General features: G+C 33.9%; 1 long non-coding RNA gene across 1 annotated transcript in view; it reads left to right on the forward strand.

Annotated features, from left to right (window-relative positions):
• The window catches only part of LOC130681407 (uncharacterized), a 128,415-nt gene that overhangs the window by 52,492 nt on the left and 62,536 nt on the right, over positions 1-13,387 (forward strand). Inside the window, exon 2 of the long non-coding RNA XR_008994536.1 lies at positions 10,571-10,679. This is a non-coding gene — a long non-coding RNA (uncharacterized LOC130681407). The remainder of the gene's footprint in view (positions 1-10,570; positions 10,680-13,387) is intronic.

Consider the following 13,387-nt stretch of genomic DNA (forward strand, 5'->3'; position numbering starts at 1 on the left):
AGTCCTCCATTTCTTCTAAGTAATCCAGTTTGTTAGCATATAATTATTTATAGTATTGTATTATTATTCTTGTATTTCTATGGTGTCTAGTGATTTTTCCTTTCTCATTTCTGATTCTGTTTATGTGTGTAGACTCTCTTCTTTTCTTGTTAAGTCTTGCTAGGGTTTTATATATTTTGTTTATTTTCTCAAAGAACCAGCTCCTTCTTTCATTGGTTCTTTCTATTGTTTTATTCTTCTCAGTTTTATTTATTTCTGCTTTAATCTTTATTTTGTCCCTCCTTCTACTGACTTTGTGCCTCATTTGTTCTTCTTTTTCTAGTTTTGTTAATTTAGATTTTTCATGTAGGATTGCTCTTCTTTCCTAGGTAGGCCTGTTTTGCAATATACTTCCCTCTTAGCACAGCCTTTGCTGCATCACAGATTTTGCGGTGTTCAATTATTGTTGTCATTTGTCTCCAGATATTGCTTAATCTCTGTTTTTATTTGCTCTGTGATCCATTGATTATTTAGCAGCATGTTATAGCCTCTATGTGTTTGTGGACATTTTCATTTTCTATGTGTAATTCATTTCTAGTTTCATACCTTTGTGATCTGAGAAGATGGTTGATGCAATTTCAATCTTTTTGAATTTACTGAGGCTATTTTTGAGGCCTAATATATGATCTATGCTTGAAAATGTTCCATGTCCACTTGAGAAGAATGTGTATCATGTTGTTTTTGGATGGAGTGTTCTGTAGATGTCCTCTAGGTCCATCTTTTCTAATACGTTGTTCAGTGCCTCTGTCTCCTTACCTGTTTTTTGTCTTGTTGATCTGCCCATTGGAGTGAGTAGTGTGTTGAACTCTCCTAAAATGAATGCACTGCATTCTATTTTCCCCTTAATTCTGTTAGTATTTGTTTCACATATGTAGGTGATCCTTTGGGTACATAGATAATTCTAGTAGTTACATCCTCCTGTTGGGCTGACCCCTTTATCTTTATGTAATGTCTTTCTTTGTCTCTTTTTTCTTTCTTTGTTTTGAAGTATATTTTGTCTGATACAAGTACTTCAACTCCTGTTTTTTTCTCCCTATTAGTTGCAAGAAATACCTTTTTCCATCTCTTTACTTTCAGTCCGTGTATGCCTTTGGGTTTCAAGTGAGTCTCTTGTAGGCAGCATATAGATGGGTGTTGTTTTTTTATCTGTTCAGTGACTCCATGTCTTTTGATTTGTGCATTCAGACCATTTACATTTAGGGTGATTATTAATAGGTATGTACTTATTGCCATTGCAGGCTTTAGACTTGTGGTTACCAAAGGTTAAAGGGTAATTCCTTTTCTATCTAACATTCTAATTTAACTCACTTGGTATGCTATTACAAACATAACTTAAAGGTTTATTTCTTTTTTTTCCTTCTTTTTCTTCCTCCTCCATTCATTAAATATTAGATATCATATTGTGTACTCTTTTTGTATCTCTTGGTTGACTTTGAGAGTAGTTGATTTGAATTTGCATCTGCTTAGTAATTAATTGTTCTGTTTTCTTTACTGTGGTTCTATTTTCCCTGATTATAGCTATTTAGCCTTAAGTGTACTTCCTTCTATGGCAATCACTCCAAAATGCACTGTAGAGGTGGTTTATGGGAGTGAAATTCTCTCATCTTTTGCTTATCTGAAGATTGTTTAAGCCCTCCTTTAAGATAATCTTGCCAGTAGAATATTCTTGATTTAAAGCCCTTCTGCTTCATTGCATTAAATATATCATGCCACTTTCTTCTGTCTTGTAAAGTTTCTGTTGAGAAGTCTGATAATAGCCTGATGTGTTTTCCTTTGAATCTGATCTTATTTCCCTCTCTGGATGCTTTTAATAGTCTGTCCTTATTCTTGATCTTTCCCATTTTAATTACTATGTGTCTTGGTGTTGTCTTCCTTGGGTCACTTGTGTTGGGAGATCTATGCACCTCCATAGCCTGAGAGACTATCTCCTTCCCCAGATTGGGGAAGTTTTCAGCAATTACCTCCTCAAAGACCCTTTCTATCCCTTTTTCTCTCTCTTCTTCTTCTGGTACTCATATAATGTGAATATTGTTCTGTTTGGATTGGTCACACAGTTCTCTCAATATTCTTTCATTCTTAGAGATCCTGTTTTCTCTCTGTGCCTCAGCTTCTTTGTATTCCTCTTCTTTAATTTCCATTCCATTTACCATCTCTTCTGCTACATCTAATCTGTTTTAAATCCCTCCATTGTATGTTACATTTCAGATATGGAATTTCTTAATGATTGAATCTCCATCCTGAATTTGTCCCTGAGTTCTTTAATATTTTTCTATACCTCTGTGAACATGTTTATGATTTTTATTTTGAAGTATCTTTCATGAAGACTGGTGAGTTCACTTTCATTTGGTCCATTTAATGGTGTTTGTGAGATTTTTGATCTAGGTTCATTTGATGTTTCATATTTCTATGTGGTGCCCTCTAGTACCCAGAAGCTCTACTCTCTGGTGCCGCTCAGTCCCTGGAGTGATGTCAGGGGCTGCAGGGGAGCAGGGCTTGTACCTGGTGTGAGCAAAGAGCTGTTTCCTGCTTCCTGTCTGCATTTCCTGTCTCCACTGTCAGAACCAGTGGGCGGAACACAGAGGTGTAAGCCTCTGTGCTTTGCGTCTGTAGCCGCCATTGGCGGGGCTCCCTCTAGCTGGCCTAATGCCAGGACAGGGACTGCCTATTTGCGAGCCAGTGCTGGCAGGCCAGGAGGAAGGCGCAGCATGCTGCGTATCACAGTGGGGGCCTCTGAGCTGAGTAGCCATCCAGGGGGATGGAGTGCCTGAAGCTCCTGAAGGTTCCCAACCTGCTGGGCAGACCACACCCACACAACCTTGTCCACCTATCCCTTCACCCGCACAACAACCTCTGTGCAAACACCGCCCCTTCAGCAGTCGTCTAGCTGCTAGGAAACCTCTCAGACTGCCCACCATTCCTTTGTCCCAGAGCAGCTGAGTGTGGATCCCTGTTCTCCCCAAAAGGCTGGAATTTCAGTCTCTCCAAGTATTCTGCCTGTCTTAGCTTTCCAACCCCACTAATCTCCAGAGCACCATGTAATGTAGGTTTGTACTCCCCAAGCAGATCTCTAGGGCTTAGTGTTCAGCAGTCCTAGGCTTCCACCCCCTCCCTGCTCCTTTTCTCTTCCTCCCACTGGTGAGCTGATGTGGGTGAAGGGCTTGGGTCCCGCTGGATCAAGGCTTTGGTATGGTACCCTGTTTCTTGAGGTATGCTCTGTTCTCCAGGTGTATGCAGTCTGTTGCAGCCTTCTTTCCTGTTGCTCTTTTAGGATTAGTTGTAGTAACTGTATTTTCATATTATATGTAGTTTTGGAAGGAGTTCTCTGTCTCACCTCTCATGCCGCCTTACTCAATCTCCACACTGAGGCCTTAGTTCTTTATAACAAATTTATTGTGAGTTTCAAATACCTGCGAAGCAACTATAATTGTGTTTGGCCCTTAAGAAGAGCTCAGGATGGTGATCACAATTATTATTAGAATTATCATCATCATATACTTGTTGGTTGTGGTGAATTAATTCTGAACAGAATAATAAATTGACATCATAAGGCATTAGATTGATACAGTATAGGTAAATAATTAGAAATATGTTAGCTTATTCAATCTTGTGTAGTTAGTACATGTCAGGAACTTCTCTATGCATTTCAAATAGTCTGTGGCACTGGTTATAGTTTCAAGTTAAAATTCAAGGAAGTACATAGTAGAATTGAATTTTGGACAAAAGCAGTTAAACTGGATGTAAAATAATCAATTTTATATTTTTCTAAGATAGCTGCAGAAGCAGCATATATGATGAATATAATGAAAGAGAGAGTGACTTGGAAAAATCAGTTAGCAAAATATATGACAGTCAAATCACATTCCTCTCTTACAAGAGGACAAATCATTGACTATTACCAGTATGAGAGGCAACATCTGAAAGAAAGCATCACAGAAAACTTAATCAAAGCGAAAGTGTCATACATTTTTAAAGTATAGTTCTTCTTTCAGAATTATTAAAGCTGCTCTATTGCCTTGATAATTCCACACAAAATGAATCTATAAGAAGAGTAAGACATAATCCCTAGTTTCTTTTGTGAGATCAGTAGGATACAGTTATACAACATTGCATTATTTTACAAATCTCTGATTTGAACATTCAAAATAGATTGGAAAGTTTAAATTAAATATATCTTTACTTGGGAATGAATTTGAGTAATATCTGCTATCCTTACAGGCATAAAGGATCTGTACAGTTTTGTAGAAGAAAGACTGTCCTTGAGCAAACAGGAAAAAAAATGTATAGCCCAGTAGAGAGGTAAAGGTGTTCCTGTCTCACCCTTTACTTCGCTCCTGCAGTTTGTGTATAAAAACCTGCTCACAGGCATGTATGTAACACAGGCCTTACAAAAGAGTACATACCAGAATGAATTTTATTGTTTGGAAGGCTGTATGTGGCTATTTGTTGAACGTTATGATGCCATTAAAGAGAATTACATTAGAAGGTGGTACAGTATAAATTAGTATTATGCAGTGTGGGACAGTGTAAAAAAGAGGAACTTTGGATATAATAAAGTCACTTTCTCATTGCTGTGTCTTCAGGTTTGGGCACAGTGGTTTAACTATGTAGTTCCTAAAGCTAGACTGTGGGATTTGAATCGTGACTCCACAACATGCAGCCTGTATGTGACCATCTTGAGAAAGTCACTCCTCCTGGCTGCACCTCTGTTTGTTCATGACTAAAATTGGAGTCATGGTGAGAATTTAAAATATAACACATATAAGAGTGTTTTAAAATACTTAATAAGTGCCTTTCATGGTTGCTGTTATTATTGATATATAGATTATACTATCTTGAAAATCAGAGTTGTAAGGATGCTGTTCCTTTTCAGACTTTCCCTCTGTTAATGGCTTTATGTTCATAGAGTAGTCTCACATAACCCTTATAGAATGTTTCTTCACTTAGAAAGTGGGTGTAAAGGGAATGATAATATTTAGTATCCTTCAAACTGTCAAAATCTCTAATGATTAAAAACTGAAATGAAACAGAGCCTCTTTAACCTCCCTACTGTTGCTATTTTAGAGGAATCTTTAAAGAAGCTGTAAATCCGGAAAGAGATCTAAATGCTCACTGAAGTTGACAAATCCACCAAGACCTGACTTTCTGCTCAAAGTAAATTCTGATGTTCTGGCTATTTGTGACATGTTATTCATCTGCTGATTGATGACCCGTTGTTTAAATGGTAATGCTATTATACACACGCATGTATGCACATACACATGAAAGTCATAATTGTTGTGTCTTTGCAGGCTTGGGAAGGTTTGGTGGGATTTTTTAAATAATAAAGTGGCCACATTAAAACTGAGAAGTTAAAGGTAAAATGTAATAGTTTGTCACAATTATGTTTCATATTGGCAGGTGTTCTGAACTTTCTGTTTGATAACTAGACATATAAATTTCAGTTCTTAAAGCTTTGCAGCCAATTTAAGGGCTCATTTATTTCACTGACAGCAAGATGTATGTGAAGCCTGGCATACTGGATGTCTGGGGCCAAAATCGGCACTTTGTTGCTTGCTTGTCTCACAGGGAGTAAATAGTAGCAATTTTTCAGCATAGGCATACTAGCACAAGGTGTTTAGCAAATAAATGAGCATAAGATGACCTGTGGTATCCTGAAATTACCAAAATTCATGAATAATAAAATGATCTATAGATTGTTAGCAGAGGGCTACAGCACAGGCTAATTTGCAGCCAGTGAAGCTTTGCAGGATAATTTATAACTTTTGAAAATTTAATGACTTCATCAATTTTTACCTACTTTTTACCAATATAATCTCCTGAATACCACTCTCAGCTATGATTTCCTTGTAAGAAAATAGCTAAGACACCTACATGCTTAGGTTATTAACATTAAAAGTTGATTTTTTTAGATTTCTTGATTGTTTTATGTAATTCAGAATATAATGGAGGAGAAAACTTAAGTGGTCATATGTATTTTCTTTTAATAAGACAATTTTATGATATACATAGTTATTATGTAGTTTGATGCTGCTATCTCAGGAGCATATCATTTCACTTTTAACAGTTAACTTTTTCACTTTAAATCGAAGTATTGACGGCAATTTTTTTTCTTTATAAATGCCATAGGGAAAAAGTATTTAAACAAATATAGAAATATATATATAGCTTCTTATACTCAAATTACTTAGAGAATGTTTTTACATAATTCTTTCAAAACAATTAACAAATAATTCTTGAACTTTAGTTTTGTATTCTTTTACCAAGGACAATTTATTTAAAATTCTAAAATATATCTGTATTATCTGTTTTTTCTCTTATAATATTTACATTCCATGGTTAATTTGCTTAGATCGTACTTAGACTCATGGCTTTAAGATACTATTCTTTTTCTCTGTATTTTATGATGGTTGAAATTATGAACTTTATATCATTGTGTCATATATATGAATGATGCAACTTTTTGTAGATACATCCATGTTCTTTAGATTTTTCTCAGTAGTGAGAAATTTGTTCATTGACGGTGATGTGGTTATTTCCAAGAACGAAATTTATTTCCTGACAACGTCTAAACAAGTTAGTCAGCAACCTGGATGATATAGGTGCTATCAAAGTAGAATGTGAATATAAAACAATACAAACTATTTTCATCTGTGATACTTAAAAAAGTAGAATGTGATTCAAAAGGAAGCAATTGTATTTAAAATAGTGGCATTACATAAATGTAACGTGTTGGTATGTTTATTATACATAACTTCTTTGGGTTTTAGTGGCTTATTATAACAATTGTGGTGACTTTTTGTATTTATTTTCACTATTTATCTTTCATCATAGACTGTGAGACTGTGTGTTTATCCCCAGTGTTTTCTGTTTGAAGGGTTTTTTTGATTCACAAATTTTTTTTCTGCTAAGCATGGAAATTAATTCAAATCATTTGTAGTCCTTTAATAAATGTTTTATCTTACCAAATAGAATCAGTAGAATTCTACACTGTATAATAAAATTTAGTAACTACAAATTTTAATCTGTCATATATTATTAATATACACATAAGTACTAATAATTACTCAGAAGGGGCCTTATACTTATTGCATAGCTTCTATGACCCATGTACTATAGTATTTTACATATGATATTAACTCCTCATAATCTTGCAAAATAGGAATTAATACTGCATTATATTCCAGCAAACTGAGGACAATAAATTAAAGCAACTTTTTCAAGGCCTTATGTGTATTGATTGAAGGAAATGAATTCAATTCAAATTCATACATGTATCTAAGCTGCATGTCTTTCCAAGATACCGCAAATTGTTCCAAGATCCATCTGAAATAAATATGCACTTATTTTCAGTGCTGTATTTATGATGTGTGTTAAAAAACTATAACAGTTTTTGGAATTTAAATAACATGTTTCATGACTTATTTTGGTGACCTGCTTTTTATACTTACTACGTTCTATTTACCTGAGTCATCCCTACTATGCATTTCCCCAAATTTCTAAATTTCCACTGTCTTTTATACTATCACTTGATGTAATGAAAGGAAGATAGGAATAAAGTGATCTTATAATCTTGTTTATGTTTCTGCTCTTTAATTCCCTGGGCTTCAGGGTTTTTTTCCATAAACATGACAAGCTAATAAAATTCATCATAGCAGTTTTGCATTGGTACATACTATACAGTGAATGTGATAGCCCAAGAGTACTCTAGTTATAATTCCCATGAAATGAAGAGACTACTGAGTGAGTACTTAAAAAAAATTATATTGTAAAGAAGGTTAATAAACTAGTAAACAGAGGGAAAAGAGAGGGAAGGTGAGAGAGAAAGAGAAAGGGTGAGAGGCCTGTTTAGAGATAAAGCAATTGATTTCAAAATGAGTTATTCTAGATTATTTTTAATAATTTAGTTTGCTAGTTGCCAAAAGTTATGTAGTATAAATGTGGCTTGTCAATAAGGAATTTTAGAGCCAAGAGCATCAGAGTGAATTATTGGCAGTCAACGACTTAGTTTGGATATTTATTTGCTCTTAGCTTCTATTTTCACAGGCAAGCTGAGTCATTTTAATGTTCTGAGCTGAGATGGACAAATAAATGAGGAATGTAGGTGAACCAGTAATACACATTGAGAAGTATATTTTCCAGGAGGAATGGTCATGCCACTATACTAAAATGAAAATGTTTGGTGAGAAAAAAATACTATCACAATCAATTCAACCAGTATAAAATGAACTATCAGCAAACACAGTTTAATATGTGGGAACCCATACTTAAATTTTCACCGGTTTTTCCTGTCAGTGGTTTTCATTTTCCCTCTTTTTATTAACTCATTAATAAAATATCTTTTAGAATTTTTCCGTTATTATTTAAAATACTTCTGTGAACGGCAAAAAACTAAAAGTTGAAATTTCCTCAAATGGAGACTTAGAAAGTGTGTGTGTGAGTGTGTGTTTGTTTTTGGCTTGGAAGGTTTGGTGAATGTCTTGATATCTGGGCAGGATCTTAGTGCAGTTGGTAGCATTAGAGGCTCTCATAACTAAGTGGCTTTTAAATTCTGTCTCCTCTAGAAATTGACAGGAGAAAATGAGTCAGTTATTTAGCAGACTAAATCTAGTATTCTCAACATGATGCTTTCCTTGAACCTGGATCCCCCTCATTTGCTTTTTAAAAATCTTGCTAGAAACTAGGATAATTCAAATTTTAGAGGTTTCACAAATTTTCAGATTTGTTTCTTTGAGGGACTCTTTGATTACTTAGTTCCCTTTGGCAACCGAGACATTCGTTATGTCAGTTATGATAAGAATGCTCTTAACAGCTAGATATTTGTAAGACTTAAAAGTAAATTAATTGATTATGCTCAGAACAATTAGCAGGGTTCTTAAGATTATTCCTAGGACATTCAGTTGTTTTCATGCCAGTCACCCATGTTAATGACATGGTGGAACAGAAAAAAATTATTTTGAAGTTTTCATTTTATTTGAAAGTAAATCAATTATAGAGGTTCAAAGGGAGAGTACATGATGAACTCTCCTTTTAGCCATTGGTTTTGGTGACCTGCCTGACACAAACTACTGTTGGGTCCCCTTGTTTCACCAAAGATTCTCATCAATGGAATCCATGAATATATAAACCAGATATGTTGTATCCATAGAATGGAATGTTAGCCACAAAAAGGGATGAAGTGCTGGCACATGCTACATCATGGGAGAACCTTGAAAACACTATGCTAAGGTAAAGAAGCCAGACACAAAAGGCCTGTGTATCATTCCACTCATAGGAAATTTCTGAAATATGCAAATCCAAAGAGACAAAAAGTAGATTATGGTTGCCAAGGGACAGGAGAAAGGGAGATGGGGAGTGAATGATAATGGGTAAAGCATTTCTTTTTGCTGTGATAAAAATGTTCTGACTTAGATAATAGTGATGGTTGCAAAAATATTGTGAATATACTGGAAATTCTAAGAATACTGATACCCTCTGAATTGCATACTTTAAAAGGTGAATTTTATATTATGTGAATTATATGTCAATTTTGAAATGTTGGAAAACTATTTTGTGGTATAGTGTGTGTATCCGCACATGCACATACATGTGTCAATTGGAATCATTTTACTTGGTGTTGTGGAAGTTTTGGAAGTTCTGGAAATTGATGAGATTTCAAAGTGAAATAAAAGAAAAATTTAGAGATTCAAGGTGTGGACTTTGAGGGAGGTCCATACCTAGTGGAGAAAGGAAAGGACAGGATGAAAGGAAACTGCCTCTGAGAGTCTCTAGAGGATGCATCTCTGCAGTCTCCTGCATGTGAGCTATAATCAGTACAGGAGGAGCCCCTGGGGAGCTTGTTTACAACACATCATTAGGTAAATCATTTATTTATCTGAAGAGCCCATAATTTGCTAACATATATCTATCTGACAAGCAGTGTTCTATAATCTACAATCCAGTATTTAAAAAAGCTCTGCTCTTCATGGAGCTTGCTTCATGTGAGCTTATTTCAGTGAAGGTGGACAAACCATATGTTAAGTATACACAAAACTTCTGTAGAGTTTCAGATGGTCATTAATGCTATAGAGAGAAATAAAGATAGGAAACAAGAGTGTTGGTGACTGCAATGGGGTATGGGGGGGCTCAATAATATGGGTAAATGTAGTAACCTCATTGTTTTTCATGTGAAACCCTCTTAAGAGTTTATATCAATAATACCGTAATAAAAAAAAAGTATTGGGGACATCATTGGAGAGATTGTGGTCTTCGTTCACTTTCAAAGCATAAATTTTAATACAAATACCAGGGGAGGCCTAACTAGACAGACATATTTGAATAAGTTCCTATAGGTCATGATGGGAAAAGACATATGAGCATTTGAGGGAAAGACATTCAGGCATAGGAACAGAGATATAAATGCTCTGAGACAAAAGCATGCCTCTGATAAATTCTGAGAATTTGGAATTAAAAATAGATTCTACTTTTTACAAACTAATTTTAATATGAAGAATATTAATTATTCAAAGTACTTATACTTTGTATTCATATTTAGGTTAATCTGTGGTTTGGAACACATCATCAGATAGAAGACCTTTTACAGTGGACATTTTTCTCTGAAGAAGTAGGAAGACCTATTTTTGCAGAAATTTTGCATGTTTCAGGTATGTTTAATTCTACTTATTTAATTTCTCTAAGAGGTAATGGTTATTTAAAACCTAGGCATTTTTCATAGGTTCTCTCTCTTTCTCTCTGGTCTCCCTTCTGAGAGAGGAGTAGGGAGTACTTTCCAGTATAAATCTTGCTGTGTATGTCTACTTTATAGTCATGATATTTACATTTGTAATTTTCCTTGTCATCAAGTAATAGGATTACATAATAAGGTTTAAAAATGGGCATCACTTACACATTTACATTGAAATGTAAACAACCCACAATAATTAAGTGTATTGGATTAATATTTTTACTAGTCCAAATAACTTATTACATCCTTCATGATTCAGTGTAATTTAATAAAAAATTATGGTAAGACTATAAGGATAATATTTTTTGTACCCCTTATTTCTCCTCTGGTATTCAATGATTGCAGCATTAAGTCCTCAAAGTTGTGACAGCTATAAAAGGATGTGGTTAGCTTATCTACAGCAGGTTGCAAAGGTAAAAATGGTAATTTGCTACCACAAAATGGTTTTTAGTCATTTGCTTTTATACGTAAAATTAATTAAATAAGCAAGATTAAAAGTTGACACACAGAGGATTTTTTATTCCTTTTGCCTAATGTAGCATGTTATTCCTATCTGAAAGAAAAGAATACTCAGCTGTAATTTTCCTTTTATTTTCTTCTCTTAAAACATCTAAAAGGTTAGTTAATGATATCCAACATTAAGTGGAAATGTTCTTTTTCTTAGCAGTGTGTTTTATATACAGATCAGATATTTTGGCACATCGTATAAAACTCAGTCTGTCATAACTAAATTGGAAAGATTTTCCTATGATAAAATACACTATGTACAGTTTGAAATTTTGCAGGCAGACAATAAAAATAAATTTAGTTGTAAGACATAGCTTTCATAAGAAACTCAAAAGTGCTATTGAAGCAGAGCAAGAAAAATAATTTTCTGTGATAGGTGTTCTAAAGATATTTCTACTGGAAAAAATAATTTATTCATATATCATTATTTTATCATACTTCTGAATGATGAACAAAGTTTGGGTGGGATACCATAACTAATTATGCAATTCAAAGGAAACATAATTTAGTATTTTTTTTGTCATTATAAAAATTTTTTATCTACTTGAATGTTATTTCATATAAAATAATAGGGGTTTTGCTAATAAAATGGTTAGTTGTTGAAACACTTAGTGTATATTATTAGCTCAGAATAAAGATGGATTTCTATATAAAAATTACCACATTATCTTGTATACTTATGTGTTTTTGTTTTGCATCACTTATAAGCATCCTTATGGCTATATATTCAGATCCCAGAAGCTCAATGAATAGCATTTAATAGATATGTGGAGGAAAACATATGCTTAATTAGTAGAAAAGTTAAGTAAAAGAAAACTACAATTACCAAGAGATTATATTTCAGTTAGCTCTTTATTGCTCAGACAGCTCTTCTAAAATAAGAAAAACAACTTATTTTATTAGACAATAATTATTATAGAAATTCAAAATTCATTTATGAGTTTTTAAATAGTGGGTTTTATTTTAAGCACTGGATATACACCTTTATAGAAAAGTCATATAACTAAACTTGCAAGTCATTATATAGAACCTTTTACTATTTTTTAGTGTTAATTTTATTTTTAACTGCTTTGTATTGCCACTAGGTGGAACCAGTAAACTTTATGATTTCAATTAATGCATTTTTGTACTATAAACTCTTTAATTAAAAATCCTGGAAAAAGTTCGACATAAACTCTTTAACTCTGTAGATGGGCATAAAAAAATTGTGTAATTACTTTGTAATTCCTGTGGGCAAGCACTAGTACAAATGCAAACAGAATGTCAACAACAAAAATCTGAATAAATTAAATATATTAAGAAAGAATTTTCAGTTTTTAAACAATCAGCAGGAAAGGTAAATCATAATCAGGAAGTGTACTAACATAGTTGATGGTAAATATTGAATTGTGTCTTGGTAGAAATCTATTAAAATAGATTATTAAAATTTTTCAATTGTTGATGTTCACTGTGAACCATTAAATCACAAATCAAACCTATTTTAAATGATTCCATGTAAAAATTATTGCTTGTAATAAAAAAATAATCGGCTAATTAGCAATTTGTGCTGTGTTGGCACTTTATCAAATTTTTATCTGGACCTTTACAAAGAACAAAATGAGAGCAATTAAGAAATAGAAAATACATGGCACACAATAAACTTTTTCTGCCACGGTTTAGAGTGTGAATTTTTTTCCATACATCCAAGATCCAGAACTGGAAAACCATAGTTATGCGCTATAAAAGAACAGAGCAAGTCAGAGACTGATGGGATAGTTACAGAGTAGCATTGTTGGGTACTTTTATAACTTCATTTTACAGGCCTGGATATTGAAACTTAAAAAGTTTAGTGGCTTTGCCAAAGGCAGCTAGCTTTTAGAGCTGGTTCCTCATCTGAGATATCATGCTGGTAGTCCCTGTGCAAAAGACTAGCATGCCTAGCATGCCTATAATGTGGAGTATGGGGCATATGTAAAGCAACGAACCTTAAAAAAATAAGCCTACAAACATTAAAAGCCATGTAAAGATTTTTTCCCGGTGTTGATGGTAATTGAAGCCACTGTGATTGGTAAGATGATACATGGAGAAAATGAAGATTCAGAACAGAAGAAAGCCAAGGACAGAGGCCAACAAAGCAGCATC

This window comes from Manis pentadactyla, chromosome 17, assembly GCF_030020395.1.
Source record: "Manis pentadactyla isolate mManPen7 chromosome 17, mManPen7.hap1, whole genome shotgun sequence".
Taxonomy (NCBI): domain Eukaryota; kingdom Metazoa; phylum Chordata; class Mammalia; order Pholidota; family Manidae; genus Manis; species Manis pentadactyla.